Source organism: Coturnix japonica, chromosome 3 (assembly GCF_001577835.2).
Source record: "Coturnix japonica isolate 7356 chromosome 3, Coturnix japonica 2.1, whole genome shotgun sequence".
NCBI lineage: Eukaryota > Metazoa > Chordata > Aves > Galliformes > Phasianidae > Coturnix > Coturnix japonica.
This window is the reverse complement of record NC_029518.1, coordinates 52,120,332-52,146,604: the sequence shown is the minus strand read 5'-3', so window position 1 is coordinate 52,146,604 and position 26,273 is coordinate 52,120,332. Positions and strand designations below refer to the sequence as shown.

Sequence of the window (26,273 nt, the reverse complement as noted above, 5' to 3'; positions counted from 1 at the left end):
GCATTGCTGTCACTATTGCTCAACATCTCCTTTGACTCTTTTAGAATAGGAGCACAAAAACTTAATGTACTCTCTCTGCAGCTTTGAACAGACAACTTTGTAACCATTCAAAGAATGTGTTCTGCCATCTCTCATAATTTAATCACTGTCAGTCATAATAGCCTATTGTGAAAAAATAATCCACTCATTTATTTTATCATCAGTGCACTCAGGCATGGTCAATTTATGAGCAACACAGTCACATGCATCAGCCACGAGAGATCCATTACAGAGCTGCTGGAAAGTTTGCTTCACAAGCACGTTGCTTTTTTCCCCAGTCATCCACAGGCAGAGTCTACAAGTCTCAGTCTTTCATGCTGTTCTCAAAGAACAAAAAAAAGGGAAGCCATTAAACCATAGTCCTACTGTTTATTTCAACATACACTTAGCCAGTAGGCTTATTAACTTATAATTTCACAGAATTGCAGGGGTTGGAAGGGACCTCTAGAGATCATCGAGTCCACCCCCCCTGCCAAAGCAGGCTCCCTACACCACGTCACACAGGTAGGTGTCCAGGTGGGTCTTGAATATCTCCAGAGAAGGAGACTCCACCACCTCCCTGGGCAGCCTGTTCCAGTGAATTTAATGTTAAAACTTGAATTACAATAACAGTAACAATGTCCTTCAGGTCAGGTGGTCATGGAAGAAAATTACATCTTGTTATCACACCTGTAGCTCACAGGATGCAGGACAACTAATACAAGCAGCTCAGCTGCTAATGCTAAAAGACCAGAAGTCATTGGAAGTGTAGGAGCTGTTGGGAGATATAGAGGCTACAGTAAAACCTGGAAGTTGTAAGGCTATGTATCTGTCAGGAACTGCGAAACATCCAGCCAGATCAATAGAATCACGTGTTTCACAAGCCCTACCTACACAATCAGGTTAGTGAAAGCATGCAAGTAACATCAGTAGAAGCCATGAGATAGATAGCACTAAAAGACTGAGACTCTGCTAACCAAGAAATCTTTATGTATGATCAGTGACCAAAAGACTGAAGATTTCCATATCATCTATATACATGAGAGCAACATCCACACACATCTTCTAAAATATATAAGAGGGCTTGCACACGTGCATTATCTCTCATCCACCCAATGGCTTCACAGGAAATAGCCTTCTACTTGAGACTTCAAACAAAATCCTGTCTACTATAGCAAATATTAAAGAGGAAATCATTCCAACCATAATAAATCCTATGTTTGTAGTAATTTTTATCCAACAATTGTTGAAACTCCATTACTGTATGTGAAATATTTCTCTTCAGTAAATCATGTACACCTGCCTCTTTTAGTGCCACATACATAACACCCATGCAGTACCCCACTCCTTACAGTTCCACTGTCCATTCCATTTTTAAAAAGAGATTTTTCCCTACAATTTATCCCATGAAAACAGCAATGCAGTTCTCACAATGAGCAGGGATCATAGAAATACCTGATGTGGCCAGAAAAATATTTCCACAACAAATCAGAAGTTTTTTGTTTACAGCAACACAGTATGAATATGAGCTAGAGTACAATTAATCTTCCATAAGGAGGCATAATCACTTAAAACGATCTTAATACATTAATAATACAAATTAATAGACTCAACATACCGGGTAGCTGCTTAGGTAATTTTCATCTTTGTCATGGTTTAATAATTTTGTAATTTTTGCTATCAGTATTCCACATCATAACATCATATTAAGCATGAATAATTTTACTGAATCTGCAACTTACAGAAGAAGACTACATCTCCCAGGGAACAACACGATAGGTCACGGGACCTGGACTCTATATTAACTCTGTCGCAGAACAGACTGACGTCTTTCGAGTTCTGGCGTTCAGGGGAGTGTGTGGGAGCCTTCAGCCGTTCGCCTAGATTTACAGTAGGCCTCTCGGTTACGGGACTCATTCTCTTTCCTATTTTGCTTGATTCGTTAGCTCAATTTTCAATTATACTGTATTATATTGTGTTATCCTGTACTTCGATATAGTACTTAGTAAATAAGTGTGCCTCCTTAGATCGTTGCCGCTGTTTTCTTTTCCTAATTAATTTTTTTCCTTTTCGGCCTAGGGCCCCTCCGGGGCCTACGGCCCCCTGTCACGGACGCAGGTGGATTTTTAGTTCAAACCGTGACAATCTTGAAGAATGTTTGTGGCTATTAAGAAAAAAACTAAATTGCTATTAACATATAAACTTGCATTGTGTAAGTAGTTAAATGACTTTCAGAAGAAATCCAGTGTACCAGAGAGAATCATAGAATCACCAAGGTTGGAAAAGACCTAAAAGATCATCCAGTCCAACCATTCACCTATTACTAATAGCTCCCCAGATACCTAACAATGTATAAGAACCGCAGCATCACATTTATTCCTGCATTTAAAGATTTTTACTTTATCCTCTAGAAGTGTTTGATACCATGAAATAACCTCTTTCAATTAACTGAAAGTAATATACTTTGAGTTATTTGTAAGTGAAAAAGGCTAATGCAAAAAGAAAACACGGCTACAAATACTATTCAGCCTTCAGGTTTCGATGCAGTAACAACTATCTGAAGTTGTTTTAATTCAAGCCAATGCTTTTCACAGGGAAGTTTTTCAGGCTCCAAGTGTTACTGTTATTTTTTTTTTTCTTTTTAACTAAGTCAATGAGAAGTAATTTCTCAATCAGCATTTCATTTTAAAGTCTGACCAGAACTCAAAAGACTGCAAACAAAAGCTGGAGCTTACTATCCAATTAGGTCAGCCACACTAGCGCCCCAAAAAGCAAACAGTAGCAAACTGTCGTGGCTAGAGCCTCTAATTCAGAAGCACACATTCGGGACTAATGCATTTAAAGTGCAATTCTGCCACTTTCTAGACTAATAGGTTTGAATTCTGAAGAAAACAAAAGAATGCGAGAAAGAAAGGCAAACAAAAGCAAGCAGCAAGTACCAACAAAATTAAGCTATCAGGTTTCCCTTCTAAAACAGAAAAATGAAAACCTTCATTTTGCACCACTGCTACTTCTCTGATCTAGTGGGATTTTTGTGTCAGAACGGAACACTAACAGCCAGATTCTGTACATCATTAATACTCCTTATTCATATATCAACTATACGGAGGTACAAAACAGGAGTTTAAGTCTCGGAATTAAATCTTAAACTTACACAAACATTTAAAAAGTAATAGCAAAATTTGTTAAGAGTTTGTGCTAGTTCATGTATTTATTTGATTTGTGAAGTATGTGTTGAATGAGGTCTTTTCAAAATAGCATATTTTCTTCACACTTGATTTACTGGTTTGGCTAGTTCATCTGATTTCAACAGCAAGCTACAACACTTTCATAGGTCAAACAACACATTTCTCACATTACCTTAGCTTTAAGTTTTGTACATGTTACTGAAACATCAAATCTTTTCAATATTCTTTCTACCTTTTCTCCCATTTCTAGCATCCTTGTTTCCTATTAATTCTTGGTGCATAAAGAAAAACAAGGCTATCAGAAGAGATGCATGATATTACTGTAAATACATTTTCCTGAAGCAAGTCACAAAGAAACTTAAATATAGCTGATATGTAGCTTTTTAAGATTTGTCTATTCTGTTAGACACCAGTCACATGACTAAGACTATTAAGCACCCAACCCATGTGCTGGCTTAGGGACAGAGCAGCGCACAAAGGGACAGAGGGAGGACAGAATCTGAGGACTCAACAGGACCGATAAGATGCAACTTTTTCCAGTCCAATCTGTTTTCACCACAGCACAGCAACAGCACAAGCTCTCACCTCCATCCTTCATCCCACAGTTGAGGAGTCCCAGTGACTTTCCCAGACTCACTGCACAGTGACCCTCATCCTACTGCCTTCAAACAGTGTTCCTGGTTCCTCTCTGCTCCAGCTTCCAGCCTACCATAGAAGTCCACCCATTTTCAGCCAGGAGAAAATGAACAGGTGATGATACTGCAGGAACCAAGATTTTCTAGCTTGCCTCCACCTCTCTATACAGATTTATTGCAAAGATATGTTACTACCTTACTCTCTGCTACCACCATAAAAGCAAGTACAAGATAGGGCAAGACAGACAGGCAGAATGGGCTACAAGTGTCAGTCTCAGCACTCTGAGCCGTTAAAGCTGGCAAGGCACAGAATCTCTACCTCAAGAAACTCTTCCTTCCATTCCAGGCCGCAGCTTAACTGACCTTACCAGCCCTCCAACCTACAAATCAACTCCTGTACAAAGGACACTTAAGAAAAGCACATAACAAAGGTAACCTTGGTTCCTTTCTTTATTTGAAAGCCATGACTTTGTCTGCAGTATTAATGTAAGACATTAAAAAAAAAAGCAGCTGCCTGGCAAATTTTTGTATAATCACTTCTACCAGCTTTCACTAGAGGGTTGAACTTTTATTTTCCACACAGGAAAGAAGATGAAAGATATAAATAAATCAATATAAAACTACTTCTGAAACAAAACAAGTTTGTTTCCAGTTACAGCTAAATTCAGGAGGTTCCAGTAAGATAATTCAGAGAAGTGCCTCAGGAAGCATTTCTGTTTGGCTTGGAATTACTATACAAGCCTGCACTTTACATTCTTCATCCCTTTACAGCTGTCTATATACAACTGCACTTCAGTTGACTGAACAGCTGCCATCAGCTACTTGCATTCTACAGACACTTAGGCTATAAATATATATATATATGGCATTTTATTAAATCTGCACGTATGACATCTTCAATAGCACTTGGTATCTGCAATACCTGCAAGTTGCCAGCACTTCTCAGCCAAAGTCCCATTCTTAAGTGTTCTCCACAATCTGACAGTCATTACTAGCTTCACAATTTACACAAAGCCTCAACTTCATCCAAACAGAGTTTAAAGCAACTAACCTGCAGATGATCAAAAGGAAGATAGAAAAAATAAACTCTCCCCATTAACATTCACTGCATTTACAAGTACTAGTTTCTCCCAGCCAAAGACTCAACAAAAGGTTTGTAAGAACTGTCTTAACAGAAGCCTGTTGTAGAAGTGCTACCCTTTGTACTCCCATGAACTCCTGACTAACAAGAAATAAAAAGAAAAGCTTTCAAAGTGTGCAGCAGATCGGCTCCCAACAGAACTGGCAGTTTCTTTAGACTGTCAGCTGTGTTTCTTCAGGTAAATAACAGATAAATTAAGTATGTTGGACTAAAGCACCTTCCTCTTTCCTTCAAAGGAAAAATAAGAATATCCTGTTTACAGCTATGGTCAGCAATCCCATCACAAAACCCAGCGGCTGACATGTAGTATTGCTCTTCTTGGTCTGAGCTGCCACTCTGGAAAGTGGTTTTTTGTAGCCAGCAAAACCATCATACAAATGAAAACAAAGGGAAATCCAGATCTGCAAGTCAAACAGAACTTCATAATATTTTGTCATTACTTCAATAAGGAGTGCAACAAGAAGGAGCACTCTCATCTATGAGCTCCATACTTAGCATTTCAACAACCTTCCTGTTCAATGTTGTTGCAGATTAAGTTCTCTATTGCCTTTATAGCAATAAATACATCCCTCTCCTGTTAATTAACATCAATTTAAAAGAATTAACTATATTACTACTTGCTTTAAGCCATATCATAGTGCTGTACTTTTTTGTCCCAATCAACTGTGGCTACAACATGCTGTTATATACTGAGTTCGCAGGAGTAAGACTCAGATTCTTTAATTCAATAGACAGATACAGGTAACAACATCAAGCTTTATAAATTTCTTGACTTCCAGCACAGAGGAAGTCTAGACTGATGAATATGTTCAGGAAGCAGCACAGACAGCAGAGATGTTAAGTTAGTTTTCAGACTTCACACTAGATGAAAAGAAGCATCTTTTTATCTTTAATGACTAAGCAGTATTCAAAACACTGACTTATAGGATATGAAACACTTTGCATATGATAGATGTAATCAAGTCTACAGAATACTATGCAGTTATTTCAGCAGTCCTGCTGGCAGCTCTTCAGTGCTCTCTCTGAAGAAAAACAAACACATTATTCTATTAATCCAATTCCTTTGAAGGATGGCAAGTAGCTCCTATAGGCACAGTAATCAGTTTTTCCCTCTTTGCAGCTGCAGCTTTCCTCATTGCAAACTTGAAAGGCTACATTTTACATCAAATTGCAGACTAACATGATAAAATTGAGCTAAGAGCACCCACAATTTGCTACTGTCAGACACTTCACAACCAACTATGAAAATAGGGGAATATAATTTCATATTAGCCACGTATTATAAAAAGAATGTCAGTAGACAAGTTTCCTTTTCATTTCAAGATATGAATCTATCCTAAACATATTTCCAGTATTTGAGGAATACAACCAGCTTTAAAAAAATTCAGCCTTAAACACAAACACACCACAATTTAATGAAGAAGAGAGAGTATATTTAACTTCTACAGTCAAATAAGTGTTCCTTACACATTTGCCTCCAGTATTCCTAAAGGATTAACTTTATATTAGAGCTGCAATTGAATTTTATAATGCATTTAAAGAAAAGTAATGCTTAAAAATCAAAGTTGGAAAGATGCGTGCAGTTCCATGACCTGGTACTCTTCAGCCCACTGAAGGATAATAAAATGCATCTGAGTTTTTAGAACATTCTGTTTACAGAGAGAACAGTTCTGTACATTGAATATTCTTCAAAAACCTCAGAACTGTATTCTAATCAACTAATTTAAGAAACAAGATCACTTTAATGCAGTCTGAATATTTTATGCAACCTTAGAAATCTGAATACAGTGGTTTACACAAAATAACCTGTCTTTGTAACTATGATCCAGCCTCCTAAAGCCTTCAACATAAATTCACAATTTGGAGTTTTTAGAAACTGCTCAACAGGTACTAAGCTCTCCTGAAAACATTCCTAAAAATCAGAGGATAGTGGACATCCAGTCCTTCCCCTCTGAATCTTTCCCATACAGTTCTATCAGCAATTTCTCCTCGCTGGCACAGGTTGCCCAGAGAAGCTGTGGATGCCCCATCACAGAATTGTAGGGGTTTGAAGGGACCTCTAGAGATCACCGAGTCCAACCCCCCTGCCAAAGCAGGCTCCCTACACCACATCACACAGGTAGGAGTCCAGGCGGGTCTTGAATATCCCCAGAGAAGGAGACTCCACCACCTCCCTGGGGGTGTTTAAGGCCAGGCTGGAAGAGGGTTTGGGCAGCCTGATCCGGTAGGTGGCAACCCTGCCCACAGCAGGGTGTTGGAACTGGGTGAGCATTAAAGCCTCTCCCAACCCAAGCCATTCTATAATTCTATTATTCTTTTCTTCAAACTTCAGAAGCTTTGTTTTCTTTAAAGTATCCAATCTTCTTTAATAGCACATTCATCACTATCATATAAAGTCAAAACAGAAAACATTTCTATACTTAAGTGCATCTGCATCTCTGTTCTTGTCAAGTGTTATTTTAAATGAGTTATAAATATGCATCTGATCACTGAGAACTGGAGTTCGTGGCATGATGTTCAGCCCCATAGAAGTTTCAGGCATATGACTAGTATTTTTGTGAAAAGAATAAGGATAAATTTTGCATTTGATAAGCAAGAAAAGACTGCAGACATTTCTGAAATGCTTGTGTGGGCAATGTCATTTGTACTTCTGGAGGCTGGTGCACTCAAACAATGGTTTAAAGAGTATCTTTCAGATACAATTTGATTGCAGATGACTGGCTCCATTGCAACTGACTTGGAACATGCTCAAATTTAGGTAAATATTCACAGGATATTCAACTAGGATGCAGAGAGGTTCATTATCACTATCATCATCTTCACTCCTCTAGCTGTTCCTTACCCTCTCTCTGTCTCTCTTCCAGTGCACTAAAAACAGAAAAAGAACCAAGGAAACCAAGTAGTATCCAACCCCACAGAACCTTCTCCCTGGTTGCAGGGAGGCACTGGGATTTATAAACCAAACTGCCTGGGACACAGGCTGCAGCTAGTGTTGCCTGCAATGTTGGCAAGCAGTTAAAGTTACAGAGCGAGAAGTATGTGCCAAAATATGTACTCCTGCTTGCCAAACATATAATCTCAATGCATACTTCCTGATAGGAAACCGATTTAATAAATATGGGACAGTTTCCTCTTCCCTTCACTTAGAAACCATCTTCTTTCCCACACAATTAAAGCCAAAGAAGAAACAGCACCACTTCCACAACAACAAGAAGCCCAGTTTTCTGCACAGAACACTCAGTTTCATTTGATCAGTCATATTCCATATTTTCTTACCAATTCAGATGACCACCACCAGGCCTCGGCTCCTAAGGAGTCTCTGCCACTGTTCCTGAAACACTCCCAAACATCTGACAGCTAAGTTGATGTGAACCAGCTATTGCCTGGTTCACTCTGCTTTGTGATTTTAGCAGGCCCTCTCTTCATCAAGGAAAGAAATACCTGTGAAGGACTGAATTTTGTACTGAGTAACAGCACGCACTTGGTTTACTATAAAATCCCTGGTAAGAGAATGTTTAACTAAATAACTGGATACATGCAGAACAGTGATTTTCTTCTAATGCTTGAAAAGATAAAGATACTAAAGTAGAACATGTGGCTCTAGGAACCAAACAGCATGCAGCATTATAACATAGTCTGGAGGCACTTACTTTGCTTCATTACTATGCCATGGCAGTGTTCTAATACAATATCTAATGTCTTATGAGCAACACTCACATTCTAGAAAAACTACATCTGGACTTTAAAAAACAAACACTTAAGGAAATCCTAAAGGTAAGTAATGATAAATTCAGAAATCTTACTGAAGAACAACTATGAAAGGGGTATTAATAGCAATGTTAAAACACGGACTTGAAATCTTTCTCAAAATAATTAACTGACTTCTACAAAAGAAAAACAACTGACATCTAGTTCTAACAGAACATCTGTCCACAACAGACACAGCTTAATCTTACTAAGAAACATGCACAGCTTATGTCTTACTAAGGCAATAATCATGGCTGCATTTTCCCTATCTTGCAACATCCTCTTACTGTTAACACCTTCTCCTCTGAGGGAGAAAAAGGAGGAAATAAGACTACTTAGTCATGACAAGCTGTCACAGATTTCAGTTGCCAAATAAGATACATTCTGCTGAGTAAACTTAGAAGCTTGCAGAAGTCAACGATGCATGAAGTTTGCATGGCAGCAATATTTACCTGACAGCAAAATGAGATCCACAGTACTCAGCTTTGCTAAAAGCATAACCATTCTTGGAGGAAGGAAAAGCAGGAACGTGGATAAATGATTTCACTGAAGGGAAAAAGTGGTAAAGTAATTCAGAAACCTCAGCTGAAACTGGAAAAATTAACATCTCCAAGTCTATGACTGCTATAAGTTTAACAACAATGCTCCCAAGCAGGGTTTAAACTCCACCTGACATCTGCACAAGACGGTATCTGTACAAATAACAATCAAAGTAAAACAGAAGAAATAGCTTCTACAGCAAAAGACAAGCAAAGTTGTGTAAGTTCTTATTTTTAACCGCTGATTCACAAGTCCTGAGCCAGGTAAAGTTCATACACACATACACACAAAAGCAGCCCCCCATTTTCTGCACTGGCTCTCTTTTGACTAATCTCGCCCTACCCTATTACTACCACCTGCAATATCTTATACAAAACCTACAAGCTGGACTTTAGAACCAAATACAAACTCTATGCTCTTATAAGGAGTGCCAAGGTAATCATTGGCAAAATGTACACAAACCATACATGGCAGAGCATTAAACCAGAATAGGAGAGGGTCCTACAATCTTAACAGACACCTCTGGATTCTCTGTACTATTATTATTCTCTTGCCATTATTTTCTGGCATCATGTCTACGAACACATAACTTGCAGGTCCATTCAGCTTATTATTCTTCGTACAGAAGATGTAGACCAACTGGAGCAAGCCCAGCAAAGATAAGATGCCTGAAGCATCTGACATCAAGAAAGGCTGAAAAAGCTGGAATTGTTTATCATGGGGATGATAAGGCTCAGTGCAGAGAATCTTCTTATAATGTATTAATATTTGACATGGCTAGTAGAGAAAACAGAGCCAGGATCTGCAGAGTGATACCTAGTGAACAAAATTGAAATAAGACAATGTGTATTCGCCTCCACCCCCAAATTTTACAGTCATCATGGACTAAGAACAGGATGCCAAGAAAAGTTGTGCAGCCTTTTTCCTCGGAAATGTTCAAATCTGAGCGGACAAGTGTCTGTGACCCCACTTTGAACAGGAAGGAAGGTTGGACAGAACAGTCTCCAGAGGTCTCTTCCAACTCGAATGATTCCATAATTCCTGGCACAAATCAAAAAATGACTAATCTGGTTCTCTAAGGAAAGCAAGAAAAGAATATGTAAAGTTAATAATGAATGCTTTTATGTTCTCCTAGGACAAATGCCAAATCCACCACAAAAAATAAAGTTAGAATCCATACCCCAAAACAGCTAATAACCTAAGCAAACTGAAACCGTGATGCCCCAACCATCATTGGATTCTGCTTTTATCAATCATGAAGTTTATTTGAAAAGTGTTGAAGTCTACAGAAAAAAAAACCTAACTACATAAGTCAGTTTCAGCTGATATTAGAGAGATAGGATCTCTAGATCCAGTTTATTCAGCTTGAATGGCTCATGAGTTTTGCCTTCCGGCTCTCCTGCTCATCCCACTGTTACACTCAACATACAAAGTACTTTGTGCACAAACGTAATTTTGTACATTTAACTCGATCTTTCTAACTCAAATATGCAAACAAGGGATCATGAGAACTAGAATGGAAGGCTGTAAAGCCCCGATTGCTGCAAGTGTTGAACTGATAACACCAAAAGGTATAAAAAAATTACACTCTGAGATGCTAGTTTGATAATTCTGGTTAGACATTTGTGATGTTTTTGCAAATGAACGAACTGAATTAGTTCACACTGATTATCTGAGTACCTCAGCTGTTGCAGATGAGGCAACTTCAGATGGTCACTCTGGTATTCTGGCAGCAATTCCTCAGACTACAAATAACCCATGGCATAATTCCTACCCTACCCAACACAAGGGCTAGAAAATTGCAGTTCATTTTATTGGACATGGTGTCACACTAGACCAGAAGTAACCACTGTGTATGAGAACAATGAAGTGTCATTCTGAATCAAAAGGTGACCTTTACTCACAGCTGGGCAGCCCATCAACTTCCAATTTGAGCAAAGACAGGCAGTTTAAAAACCTGCAACAATAATTCAGGCATAGGTGCGTGTTCACATATAGACAGTGTGAACACCTCAGTCCTGCCCAGGGACTACTATAGCAATTTCTAGATATTTTTATCTTGAACATACAATGTTCAATAAGCCATGTTGGAGGTTCCTACTATAAATCACTTCAGAGAAGTTCATTTGAAGCCTGTGTAGGTCTTTAGTTGCTTAATTCAATTCTTGCCTCAGAACAAAAGAGCTGTGAACAAAATTCTCTTGACTTTCTACAAGGAAGAGAGAAAAAGTAAAGAGTCTTTAGCATCCTATTACAAGAACTCAGCAGATCTGATTTAGGACACTCATAACGGCATCACAACCTTTTCTGAAAGGTCAGAAGATGCCTCATATTTAATGACACAGTACTCTTATAATGCTTACATAAGCTACAGGGAAGAAAAAAAAAGAAAATAGTCATAACACCATATGTCACAGTGTTACACATATCAAAAATCTTTTAATGCATCAGTTTCTGCATTTATGTAGAATAAAAAATAAATCATAGTTTTCACAAGAAGAAATCCCTCCATAGAAAGCTACTGTCTACCTGCCCATCAACTGCTGTATTTTGACAGTCTCCCACATGAAATGCAGGTAGAGACATTAACAAGTCACTAAACCATTCTGATGAGAAAACTTCCTTAAACTGAGAAGTCAAACAGTATAAAGGTACAATAAGAATGATTAGTTCTGCTTGTTAATAATCCTGTTTTTCCTTATATGTAGTTAGCTCCAAAAATAATGTATCTTATTTCTACAGAAGCTACAACAGAAATAGCACAGTAACTATTTGATAGAGAAACTTCTCAGCTTCTCAGCTATAAAACACTAGTTTTCAATGTAGTCACCACCATCGTTGGGGTACAGATTGGTGCTCGGCTGAACATGAGCTGACAGTGTGCCCAGGTGGCCAAGAAGGCCAACGGCATCCTGGCTTGCATCAAAAACAGTGTTACTAGCAGGAACAGGGAGGTAATTGTCCCCCTGTACTCGGCATTGGTGCAGCCGCACCTCGAGTACTGTGTTCAGTTTTGAGCCCCTCACTGCAAGAAAGACATTGCGGCCCTGGAACGTGTTCAGAGGAGGGCTACGAAGCTGGTGAGGGGTCTGGAGCACAGGCCTTATGAGGAGAGGCTGAGGGAGCTGGGATTGTTCAGCCTGGAGAAGAGGAGGCTCAGGGGAGACCTTATTGCTCTCTATAACTTCCTGAAGGGAGGCTGTAGTGAGCTGAGGGTTGGCCTCTTCTCTCGTGTAATTGGTGATAGAACTAGAGGGAATGGTTTTAAGCTGCGCCAGGGCAGATTCAGGCTGGACATTAGGAAGTATTACTTTTTGGAAAGAGTAGTCGGGCATTGGAATGCACTGCCCAGGGAGGTGGTGGAGTCACTGACCATGGGAGTGTTCAAGAAACGTTTGGATGTTGTGTTGAGGAATATGATTTAGCCGGGAATTATTGGTAATGGTTGGACTAGATGATCTTCTAGGTCTTTTCCAACCTTGATAATTCTGTGATTAATTACACACTTTCACCAGCAATGGAAAAGAGCCTGCATGCTGTGCTTGTAAAAATCTGTACCAGCAAAGGTGGCCCAGAGTCTCTACTGTTGAAATCACCATCTAGCACCACAGCATGCTCACACACTCTTTAGTTTCCATCAATGTACAGCAAGCATCAATGAATGTCAATGTGTGCCATTTCTTCCACATGGAGGGATTCAATGACACACCTTTGTTTCATATCTGATACTATTTTGTCACACTGCCCCTCTGCTGCCATCTGTCACACAGCAACATGTACCCGTGAGAAGGTTCAACCTCTACCACCATACCACCAACAGCCACCTTTTGAAACAGCTCTTGTGCCTTCTCTAAATCAATAGCAAGAGAGAGCAAAGATGCTTCCTAACTGATCTAGAAGCACTTATTCAGGAGATGCAAGTGACCAGAGAGAAGAGGGCAGTCAAATGGAAAGCTAGCAGAAGTCTATGCTATCACTTTCCTCTTTGCAGCAGCAAGCTACATAGACAGATTTTGAGGATCAAAGCAGAAAGATCAGACTTGCACACAAATACTTGCAATTGCATTTAGAAAAATCATATTAAATCAACAAAGCATACAACTGATTCAAACAAGTAACTACAACCCAAACAGTAGATCAAACTAGAGAACCAAATATAGAACATATGCCCTCTTGGTTGAAAAGCACTGAGTTGCTGAGAAACCTCTTACAGAACATTTTAGCCCTTTGCAGAATTGCCAGCCCTTCAGGGTATCAGCATCAAAAAGAACTTTGTCATGTGAACAATTGCTTACTCTTGAGAAGTAAGTGTAGCCTATAGCAGTGCTTTCCAAGCAAGGAGACAGAGGTCAGTAAATTGCAAGGAGAACATGCCTCAAAAGATAGCAAGCCAACTTACTTTCTTCTACTAAGGCTAAAGGAACAACTGTTTCCAAAACAGAAGGCTGGAAGTATTGGACTAGAGCACATTTATCTTCACTTGATGTTGCAAGAGAAGAATCTTAATTGTCATCTTGTTGATGCAAGGCCTACTTTAGATTATCTCATTTGCAGCAATATCATGTTGCCTATTTCGTAGCAAAAGAATTCAGTCTGGCTGCTACACTTTCAGTCCTAAAAGTGATCACCTTCAGGTAAAGCAACAAGCTGCTTTTCATTCATGAGCAGTGTAGCATTTGAAAATCCCACCTGTGGATCATGTAACATATTACAGCTCACAGCAGTGGCATAAAAGTTACACAACTTTGAATTGTAAAACCATAACTCAACTCATTACAAGTGTTTCCTCTAGCTACAATCAGAAGAGAAAAAGTTGTCTTGAGTCCCAGTTGCTTTGGACTTTGCAAACAACAGTAACGTTTACTTCAGAGTTAACACAAGGGATGACAAAAAAAATCAATAGAAAGATTAGAGAACAAAGGAAAACACAGTGGGAAGAAGAGGGTTATGAAAGGCCTGGAGCTGAAAAGATGAAGGGGAGAGAAAATACAGAGCATCACACCTTTGGAGGATAAACTGAAATGAAAGGGCAGGAAAAGAATTTCAACTCAAAACAACACACCTAACTGCTACAAATGAAAGGCCAGCTTCAGTTACTTAAAGACCACCTACATAACCTCCATAATACACTGCAGATATTCAGCCTTCTAATTTTAAGGCCTTAATTCTTATTTTCAAGGACACCCGATAGCAAGACCACAGTACTTGAACTATCCGTGGACGCTCATATCACTACTTGGAAGCTAAAATTCTGTATTGATATAAAAATTACAACTTAGTTAGCACGCAAATTTGCTGTTTCAGTGTTTTCATATGCAAGACAGAATGATTAAAACTACAGAAGAGACAACTCTATAAATTAAGCTCATCACATCAGACTTAAGGAGCAATGAATTCTAGCCAGAAGAATTTCAAGCAACTCCAAGTCCGCTCATTTCTACAGGATGCTACTTCCCTCTGTGCCAACATCATTCATTCATCATTTCAGACCAATAGCACACAGCAAAAACATGCTTAAAGAAAACTGTCTGCAATTTTATTTTATGCTACCGAGAAGTAGAAATAATCAAAGCTTTATGCCTTAAAAAATAAATAAATAAATGGCAAAACGAGGTTGGTGGCCTTACAAAAAATAGACGACGTACTACTCAAACAACAGCAACCAAACAGCTAGAAAAATGACACACATAGAATTTCCATTACAGCAGCATCTTGCTGTTTTAATAAGAATATGAAGTACTCATGAAGCTTTGTTTGGACAGGCAAAGTTATTTCATGGTTCTGTTTCTCCTACATTTTAGAAAGAAAAAAACAGCAAAACACAAAGTGCAAAAGCAGCTTCCAGTTTTGTAGAAAAAATCAAGTACACATTGTTCTGCTGTGCGGCAAACTTCAAAACACCATGACACCGAGAAACCTCAATAAGAGAATTTCCACACAATTCTTCAAGTACTAGTTATGATGTTCTACTATCAGAGAACAACTTTTAACTGAACACATCCAGGAAAAAAACCTCAAAACAAAATCAAATGCAAGAAATCAGGCATTCTTGCATCTGTGCAACAAAATATGATAACTTTAAGGGTAATATCACAAAACACCCTTGCAATGCACAAAGCCTTCCTCCTCAAATCAGGATGAGCTACTTTCAAGAATTCACAGTACCATCTGACAGCAGGCCAAAGCACTCACCACACAGTGCTGTCTCACTCTCTAGCACTAGTTTCTGATAATTAAAACAAAGTACTTCCCCTGTTATAAAAGTTGAAGTAGCATAAATCCTAACACTCAGGCAACTTGAGCCCAGCTCTAACTTCTATCAGCTATCAAAATATTGTTCCTACAACCCCCAAAGCACAGTCCAATATTGAAAGAATATGGTCAGAACAGGGAACTGACCTCCAATATGAATATGCAAAGTGTTTTAAAAAATAAATACACATACAGCTTCCTATGTCTTCTAAAATAAGTTTTTAAATCAACACCAGCTTCACATTAAACAAGATACCTCTAAATTCTTAAATATATACATTGCCATCTCTTCCAATGGTGACCCACGAAACATGCAAATGAAAAATTTATAGTACCTCAATCAGAATTTTACTTAAGTTCCTGCTCACTCCAAACTCCAGGTAATTCATCCACCCTGTCTTGATGACATTTACATTCCACTACAGTAGTTCCCAAATCACCAGCTTCTCAAAACCCCAAACCCAGTTATTTCTCTCCAAGTTTCAAAAAGCAAATTAAGAACAGCACCTGCCAGAAACCATCAGCCAAGAACAGCTCTTGTCCTCACTTCACTGTAGCTCTAAATGAAACTAAGTGGTTTCATTTTGTGTTTGATTTGTTTTAAGCAAAAGATTGTACTAGATGAGATCTCAGAATGCAAACATTAAGTTTAAGTGAGTTGCAATCAGAATTACAGAGCCTTTTTTACCAAGACACATCTACAGACACACTGACAGAGCTATCTGAAACTTCAATCAAGAAAAAAAAAAAAAGTCAAAATCAGCCAGAGGAAAGAAGCACTCTTCCAGAAATGCCCATGCTTTTACCTTCTTGACATAACCAAAGGTCAGAATATACCCATTTTTAGCATCTTGCACAGAAAAATTAACTGCTTATATACAATGATCCTTCTGGCCAGCATCCTCTACTGCTGTTAATGCTGGGAGCTGTACAAATAAAATCCCACTTAGAATTTGAAAACTAACACTGACAGGAAAGTCTCTTTAAGATAAGTACATAAATGGAGTCATCAACTGCTTAACAGGAAAGTCAAAAACCTGGCTCCTCTTTTAAAAGCAGTCAAGCAAGAACATCCTTGTGAGCTTTTCAACAGAAAGGACCCATGCATTTTCCTTTGCAAGCAAAGTTCATTCTGAAGTAAAAGAAAGGAGATTGATTTCAATGTCAATAACTTAGTATCATAACATATTCGTTTCATTTAAAAGTACACCTTTGCTAGGCAAATTAATCTTCTCACTCCTTCAACAGTTTAGATAGACACTGGTATTTCAAGTGAGATAATTAGGGCTCAGTGACTAAGTACTTCACCAAACATCACCTACTTCCACCTGGTCGGATTCCTAATTTTTGACACCCCACAAGGTAGGTCCTGCCATTTAGTTAAGATATGCTGTAAACAGCACCAACAGACAGTGAATTCTACAGTAAACCAGCTATCTTCATAGCAGGCATTGCTCAATAATGGAAAGAAACCCTAAAAACTAGAGAAAACAGAACAAAAGGTATGAAAGATGCAAAGAAGCCAACTTAAAAGTAACAAAAAGCAGCTCTGCTGCAACACATCAGGCACGTTTTGTTTTTCACATAGCCTTTAAAAAAAGATATTCCATTCACTAGCAATAAGTGAAAACACTTTTCATTCTTAACACAATATTCAAAGTTCCACAATGCCTCAAGAGCCAAATCATTCAAGACTTCCACAAGTCAGCACCACAAGATATACTTCAGGTAATATATGATTATTTTCCACAAGAGCTTCATTAGGCATTGTACGATACAAGCAGCAGAAAGTCATGATACACACAGAGACCATAACTAAAGCAGCCTCTGGCATCACTCTTGGTATATAAGCTCTTCCTTTAAAAAGACTTGTCTGATTTTAACACTTGGCCTCTAGCTGAGACTGAACGTTTCTCTCAGAATTACTGAGCTTCCAGTGGTCAAAGTATGAAAGTAAGATGTACAGTTACACATCTCTTAGTTAACTTGCTAAAACAAGCACAGATGTGTGGTGCTAAACAAGTTTCTGGCCTTAGCCCAGTCAGGTCTTACCATTCAAGAAGATGCAGTCCCCAGTTACCTGTTACATGTCATTTCTTAAAACTTGGTATTCAGTCCATCACATTGATGCTCTCTCCAATAGAAAACATTGTAGTCTACTACACTATTTCTTAGATTTCATTTTCTATTTGTATTACAATTTCAAGAATAAATACCTCTGGTACTATATAAGCCCTTCTACAGAGCAACAGGGAATGCACCTTTTTTCCTCAAGTGTGATCTCATGATCTCATCCTCAACACAACAATGAAGTACTTCCAAATTCCCTTCTGTAGTGTCATTTCTGCCACAGTACAAGAACAAAATGCTGGTAATAATGTAATTCCTCCCCCCCCCCCCCCCCCACACACACACACACTTTCCCTGGAGTATTCAGTCTACATTGCTACATTGCAGCTCATTATTCTGCAGTTATTCCACGAAACTTAACATCTTTCTTTCTGGAATGACACTACACTAAACTCCACCGTGACCAAAAAAAAAGGCCTATTTTAGCATGACTAGGTATTTCACCTTTTCTACAGACTGAAATCATGAAACACAGATTGAGTATGAATCTCAAATGTGTGTTTTCCTCTTCGCATTGAAAACATGCCAATGCTTGGCAACATTTGGAAAAGAGTTACAATCTTGTAGTATACTGTGCAAACAGCACACTTGGGTGCAGAAGAGAGGTTGTGGGAAGGATAGGAGAAAAAGATCGATCTGTCAGTGCACAGCACTTAACCACCTCCACAAATGATAACTGCGTTCTATAAAACACATCCTCCAACACACAGAAGAAAGTACTCTCTGAAAGCAAGTCTTAAACATCCAACAGCTTAACTTAGTTACCATGACAGAATTAGATGTCCACAAAGGGTTTAATATTAAAATCACTTGCAACATGTCTTTTTTTTTTTCTCCTTTAGAAAAGGAGTTGATGAAATAGTATTGATTTGTAGGAGCCTCAGGCTTGACCCAAGCAGCTGCCTTGGACCATTATGTAGCTAGCCTCTTGTCAAAGACTGCTGCAATACAGCAGCACTGACTATAAAGGGGACAAAGCCGCCTTAAGACCAAACAATAACTTAACCATAAAGTTTGTGTTAAAACATTCTTTGTGGCTCCAGCCCTGCTCCCCCTCCAGACATGGGATCTGCTTCAGAATCATGGTCCAATAACAAAGCATCCTACCAGGAAAAGGACCCAAAACATCATACAGAAGAAGCACCCAATCCTCTAAGAGAGGATCAATGATACACAGTCTTAATATCTTGCTATTTTAAACTGAAAGACAACGGAACAGCAGCACTTAATATCATAAGTAAAGCTGCAAAAAAAAGTAAAGCAGAGGATAGAAGGGAAAAAATAAAATTTTTCAAAGGAAACAAATCACAGAATGACCCGGGTTGGAAGGGACCTCAAGGATCATGTAGTTCCAACCCCCCTGCCTGGCAGGGCCACCAAACATACACCTTTACTAGATCAGGTTGCCCAGGGCCCCGTCCAACCTGGTCTTGAACACCTCCAAGGACGGGGCATCCACAACCTCCCTGGGCAGCCTGTTCCAGGGCCTAACCACTCTCCTAGTGAAGAACTTCCCCCTAACATCCAACCTAAATCTTCCCTCTTTCAACTTAAAACCATTTCCCCGTGTCCTGCTATTGTCAGCCCTTTCAAAGAGTTTACTCCCCTCCTGGGTAAATGGCTAATTTCCAAGTAGTGTTGAAAAAGTAGAAAACACAGTACTTGAAAATAGAACACAAAATTTCAGAGCCTAAAACTGAAATTTAATTCTGAAACGAGTTTGCTGTGGTTTTTCTTTTCGTATTTGCAAGATAAACTCCAGATAGTCTAAAACATTTTAATAGTGAATGCTTGCACTTGTGAATACCTGAAAGCAGAAAGCTTTTGAATAAGTGTAAAACAAGTGCTTATTTTTATCATCAGATTTCAATGTTTTTTTAGTTTTCAGAAGTGGGATATGTACTGAGTCAAGAATCAGTGTAAAGGTTGCAGAAGCTTGCAAGAATATCTATTTTAAGTCCCATATAAAGGATAACAGAGCGTTTCAAATTGGAAAGAGCTGTTGTAGCTTTCCATTGCGGTAAGAGATCACATCATACATTTTAAATATGCACTGAGGAATGTTATTAAGAATACAAAAACTATGTTTTTAAAATGTTGTAGTCAAATTCTTATCCAGCCCACTAAAAAGAACACCACACTTATGCTCTGTACTTCTCAAGCCACAGCAATGGCATGCTATAATTTCCAGTAAAGTCTGGTGTTACATTTAGCTGTACAACACTACTAATTACAGGGTAATTGCAACAATAAATATTTGGTTACACTCTGCTTTGTTATCAGCGCAAGCAATTTAGCTGAAATTGATCACTCAGAATCCAAACTTCTCTTTTAAAGTCTATTTTTATTTTCTGGTCACTAAAAAGCTTTTCCTATAGAACATTTCTCTTGAAATAGTGCTTTGCAAACAGAAAACCACACAGACAATGTCAGAAGCAAAAGGGAAGATTCAGATCTAGAGCAGCAAGGCAATTCATAGCCCCTTTTCAACTGTCCTCAGTTAACCCTATTTTACTACTCAACGCCAAAGTCTAACAATGACCTTACAGAGCACACAGGCTGTGCCACTCAATAACAATTAGGTAAATTAAAATCAAGATATATCACACCATTCTTCAGAAAAAAATAATCCTAGGAAGAAATAAAACGCAGAAGAATGGGCAACATTGTAGCTATTATAGCAAGTAAAAAACAGCCCCACAGACACTGACAAAAGTCTCCAGTTTTACTAAAATCCTCCTGCAATGCTCCTTCACAAGGCCTGAAGAACCAAGCTACTGTTAATGACCAGCAGTATCTTATCTCCATTAAAAAGAAAACTAACACATCAAATAATAAATAAATAAATCTACCTGTTTCTGAGAATATTCAGAGACAGCCAGTCACTATTTATACAAGAGGCCAACTTCATCAGTCAGGTCTTCATAGCATCTCATATACTTGAGTCCAGCCACCATCTGTTATGCCTCCCCCAAAGAAAGCTGTGATGTGCAGAGCAGACACCTCAGCTTCTTGGACAACCTCAGAGCTCCCCTACAATCAAGTGATCTACTCTGATAAGAAAAAGATCCAGACCCGGCATTGCTCCAAAACTAGGAAAAATCTACATATTATGTTCTATTGATACCACTTTATCCTTTATTTATCCTATAAATCTTTACAACATACTCAAACACAAGGAAAACATTAATATGGAAATCAGTCATTAGTAAAATTACTTTCACACAGCAGTTCATACCATAAACACTCTAATTAAGAAATCAATATTTGCTAGAAGAAAAAAATACTCACTGTATCATTCATATGCCGCTTCTTGTGAAATATTACAGAATTGCCACATTCAACAGTTTAAGTTTTTACACGTTAAAAGCAAACATGTTTATTAGACATTCAAACAACCCACAGATATGTTTCAATATGTTTCAGCTGGATAATTTTCTGGCAATAAAAACAACAACAACAGCAGCCACAAGTTACCTTTAACGCCACTGAAAGCCTTGAAGACTTGCAGAACGCAATCCAACCACGACAACTGGATAACAGCCCGATGTCTTCTTGATCTGTAACAAAACATGGAATTAGATTTCTAGTCAAAGTACACCAATCATCTCCCCACCAACCAACAGATTTGGAAAACCAGGAGTGTGAACTTATTTTATAAAACACATTCCTCATTTAAGCACTTCAGCACCCTGCAAATACTGAGGAGGTGACAGCCACAAATTAACTTGCAGTTTCATTTTTAAAATCTCTTGAGGAGAAAATAAGGAGTTAAACTGCCATGCATCAATAGTTATTAAGTCAGAAAGAGAGTTCTCTTAACCTCTCACAATGCACAGAATCACAGAATTACCCGGGTTGGAAGGGACTTCAAGGATCATGTAGTTCCAAGCCCCCTGCCTGGCAGGGCCACCAAACATACACATTTACTAGATCAGGTTGCCCAGGGCCCCGTCCAACCTGGTCTTGAACACCTCCAAGGACGGGGCATCCACAACCTCGCTGGGCAGCCTGTTCCAGTACCTAACCACTCTCCTAGTGAAGAACTTCCCCCTAACATCCAACCTAAATCTTCCCTCTTTTAACTTAAAACCATTTCCCCGTGTCCTGCTATTATCAGCCCTTTTGAAGAGTTTACTCCCCTCCTGGGTATAGGTTCCCTTCAGGTATTGAAAGGTTGCAATGAGGTCACCCCGCAACCTTCTCTTCTCCAGGCTGAACAAACCCAACTCCCTCAGCCTGTCCTCATAGGGGAGGTGCTCCAGCCCCCTGATCATTTTCATGTCCCTCCTCTGGACCCTTTCCAAAATCTCTATGCCTTTCTTGTACTGAGGGCTCCACACCTGGACACAGTACTCCAGATGGGGCCTCACAAGAGCCGAGTAGAGAGGGACACTCACCTCCCTATAAATGCAGCTGGATTACTTGTACAATCCAGGCCATAACACTCTCACACACTCCCACAGCCCCCTTTCCTGCTTCCATGCCTTTCCTTACATCTAGTGTACAAAGAGTGACTTTCCTGCATTGCTTTTCCTGGGTTTATTCTGCCTCTTATAAGGAAGAAAGCCCACCTTTCCCTCTTCATCTCCTGCCAAAAATGTAAGAACAGCTCCAGAATGAAATAACCGTTTTAATTAGCACATCTTCTTCTAGAAAGCACTTTATTTCATTTTAAAAATATCTAAAAACAGCACAAATACTATATAATACAATCTCTGATAACATCACTTTTATCCTACTGAAATCTACAAGTGATAAACTAAGATAAGCCAAACTAAGTGCTAATCCTGCCTTCTTTCAATCATTAGGGTAATACTTCGTACTACAGCTGCAAAGTAGAAGCTGTTTAGACTTTCCTTTTAGCCAGTGAACCATTTCACTGCCACACTACCCAAGCTCACCCATGTTACAGATGTATCGCCTATCCCTGATGACAGTGACAGGGCCCAAAGGAATGGTGTGCAGTTGTGCTGGGTGTTTCAGGCTGGGTGTCAGGAAATGGTCCTTCACCAGAGAGCAGCAGGCATGGAACAGGCTTCCCATGGCAGTGGGCATGGCTCCAGGTGCCATATTTAATGGAGTATTTGGGCATGACTCTCAGATACACTATTTGATTATTGGGTGATACCATGTGCAGCTCAGAGTTAGACTCGATGATTCCCGTGAGTCTCTTCCAGCTTGGGATAGTCTGCTTTTCTATGACCTATCATCCTTTTATTTTGCTTCTTCCCCTTTTTATAGGGGAATGGATTGACACATTTCCTAGTTCTTCACATTATTTCCAGTTACATGCAAAAATGATATTTGAAGAGTAATATCTCACTGACAAAAGTAGAATTAAAAAAAAATGGAACCCTGTAAGAACCAAATACAGAATAGAAAGATATGATCTTGTTACTTTTTATATGCTGCTTATAAATCTAGTTTGATATTTTTTGAATAGGAACTTACAGATAACTTATGGCTAAGTGGTTGTTAATTACAACCCTCAATACCTCCCTTAAGTGTCTTAAAACATGCCCAGAACACACTCCTATGGTCCATGTTCCTCATCCTTAAATATATGACTAAGGAAGGGGCCACATGAAAAATGCACATTTTTGTCTATGTCCATACCCATTAAGTAGGTCAAACCATACTGAATTTAGTAATCAATACAGTTATTCTTTGGTTTACACCACCAAATGAGAGTGGTTTAAGCCTGCAGTATTGCCACTGAGATCCCCAGGAAGACACCAACAGGTCAGGTTGGTTTCAGAGAGCGACCATTATTTGCTCCTACCACTAAAGCCATAACAAGAAGCGATAACAAAAATGCTATTTCTTATCACAGAATCACAGAATCACACTCCTAGTAAAGAACACTCCTAGTAAAAAACTAACCACTCTCCTAGTAAAGAACTTTCCCCTAACATCCAACTTAAATCTTCCCTCTTTTAACTTAAAACCATTTCCCTGTGTCCTGCTATTATCAGCCCTTTGGAAGAGTTTACTCCCCTCCTGGGAGTAAGTTCCCTTCAGGTACTGAAAGGCTGCTTTCTTATGGATTAATTGCAATTACTGAGGACTTACAGAGGTGGAACAAGAAGTGTATTTCTGAACAAATGGAACTTAAGTCTACTCCATGCAGCCCTAGCTGTTATGTTTTGTGATTTCAAAGTATACACATGGGATATGTGCTTCTACAAGTCCCATCTAGACCATTATAAATTGCATTATTACAGTGCAAAATCCTCCGCCATGGGTACAAGCTGGCAGTACAATCTCTGAGATCCACAGCCTCTGAAAACCAGGAAGGAAAGGCCTATTCTAAGCTCAAAGGGAACTCAACTCAGCAGAAAGCTGTAATTCATGCAAGAGAGCAGCTCAGCTTCTCACCATAGAGAAAACAGCACAGTAAGCAGAACTGGAAATGTTGGAAGGAGGAGAGCAGCAGCTGAAGCAGAACACTTCAGCTGAATAGCCTTTCATCAGGGTCATTCCCATGTAACATGGGATGGCACAAAGCAGGGTCTACCCAGCAACAGGTTGGCTCTGGAGTTTAAGGACAGAGTTCATTCCCTGCATGAAACTTTAAAACTTCATGCTGAAGGATGCAGCTGTACTTTTTGAATATTCCCCGTTACAGCAATACTTCATTTCAAAGTCTCCAGGTCTGGAAATATACAAGCCTATGAGAATTTCCTGAAGGTTGTTGTGTATCGCTAAGGGCATATAGCATTACTAACGCACTGGTAGCACACAGGCTAGCAGACAAGAAAATGAGGCAGTAAAGCTGAGCAAAGTACTACATGTCATTGAAGGAGCTACAAACTATATGTTTTTAATTAAGAGCAGGTATTGGGCAGCTTTACAAGAAGCAAAGCCATCTTAAGAGATCTGTTTACTAGCCTTTCCCATTACCAAAGCCCTTCAACATTGGTTTGCCCACTGGCTGGCTATTGCTTCTTCCCAACCAGCAGCTTTATTTCAGAAGCTGTTTCTGGAAATCATAATCATTAAGATGACAAAATCTCAAACCACCTCCTTTTTCAGACCTCCTTTACGCTTCAGCAGTCACTTACAGAATAGCCGCTCCTAAGCCCGTTCTAGCCACACACACTGACCCCTTCATTTCCACACCTGATGCCCACACAACGTGCAGATCTCACTGCATGGAAGCGCAGCTAATGGAGACGAGGACACATCTGAGGATGACACCAGATCCCGTTCCCCGCCTCGCAGCCAGCCCCAGCCTCAATCCCACCGACAGCGGTGGGACGGGCTCCCAGGACGCCAGGCTCAGCCAGGGCCCGGCAGCGCGGCCGGAGACAGCGGCGGCGCCGCGAGGGAGATTCGAAACGGAGCGCCGAGCGGCTGCCGCGCGCGGCTCAACCTCCGAACGAGCGTTAACAGACTCCGAGCGGCCGCCAGAGGGACCGGGGGGGCTCGGGGAGCCCCGGGCCGCAGCCGCCGCGCCGGACACGCTTCCTCGGAGCCGCTGCCGCCCCCTGCCGTCCCCTGGCGGGCCCCGCTCTGACAGCCCCCGACCTCCCGCCTCCCAGCCGCCGCCCGGGGCCAGGAGAGAAGCGAGAGGAAGCGAGGCAGCGCTGCTCCCGAGGCGAGCGGCCGGCCCGGCTCGGCCCCACCCGCGGCCTCCGCGTCCCGCGGCGGGAGAAGCGGGAGAGAACGCCGGTGGCTCCGGGGCTCAGCGGCCCCCGGCCGCCTCCGCAGCCCGCACACGGCGCCACGACCGCTCCGTGCCCCCCGACCCCTTCCATTCCCCCCGGTTCCGCCGCTCAGCGCCGGCCGAAGCCGCGGACCCAGCGCAGCCCCCGCCGGTACCTGCCGGCCAAACGGCCGCCGCTCACCCGCCGCTCACGTACCGAATCCAAGTTCCCAACCGCAGCCGTCAGCGCAGCCCGGGAGAAACCCCCGCCGGCCCCGCCCCGCGGCCAATCCGCGCCACGCCCGGCCCCGCGCCACGCCTGCTGCCAGCACTCCGCCTCGCCCCCACGATGAGCCCTGCCCCTCTCCCCTTATCTCTCCACCATTGGCTGAGCCGCCCGTCAATCCTCAGAACGGCTCCGCTACAGCCTCTCCTCAGAGTTGGGTGCTCGGTGTTCCTTACCCGGCTTGGTCCGATCAGTAGTTGCTTCATTACCTGTATCAAACTCTTCGATCCAGCTTTCTCCCAGCGTAGGAAAGATGAGTTAAGCTTTGGGCAGAGAGGTAATGCTCTGGCCTTCACTTGATGCGTGTGTGTACAAGAAAGAAGGACAAAGCTGGGAGAAACATTGCTGTAACAGGTGTCTAAGATCTGTCTCATTAAATAGACCTTTCCTAACTTTGATCTTTTTTATTTTGCTTCTTAAGAAAATTATTTACACCACACAGTCAGACTGAATTTGCAAAGCCCAGAACACAGTAACTGTTGCCTGTACAACTTCATCAGTGTTAAGAAATATCACAAAATCACAGAATCATTACGGTTCGAAAAGACCTCTAAGAACAGCTAGTCCAACTATCTGCCCATCACCACCATGCCCAGTAACTCACATCACATCCACACATATCTTGAATGCTCCACCGCCTCCCTGTGCAGCTGGTTCCAATGCCACGCTTTACTTCAGAGATGAA

The 26,273-nt window shown here is 40.5% G+C and overlaps 1 protein-coding gene across 19 annotated transcripts in view; it reads right to left on the bottom strand.

Moving 5' to 3' along the window:
• The window catches only part of EPB41L2 (erythrocyte membrane protein band 4.1 like 2), a 93,895-nt gene extending 68,255 nt beyond the window's left edge, over window positions 1-25,640 (bottom strand). For 10 of the 19 annotated variants that reach the window (XM_015858473.2, XM_015858484.2, XM_015858493.2 and 7 more), the window contains exons 1-2: window positions 25,479-25,604; window positions 21,129-21,211 (exon numbers count right to left, since the gene is read on the bottom strand). The gene's annotated coding sequence lies outside the window, so the exon portion shown is untranslated. Of the gene's footprint in view, window positions 1-21,128; window positions 21,212-24,776; window positions 24,887-25,478 lie in introns of those variants that run through there. The other 9 variants (XM_015858488.2, XM_015858490.2, XM_015858491.2 and 6 more) reach the window with 5 other exon arrangements.
• Window positions 25,641-26,273: the final 633 nt, after the last annotated feature.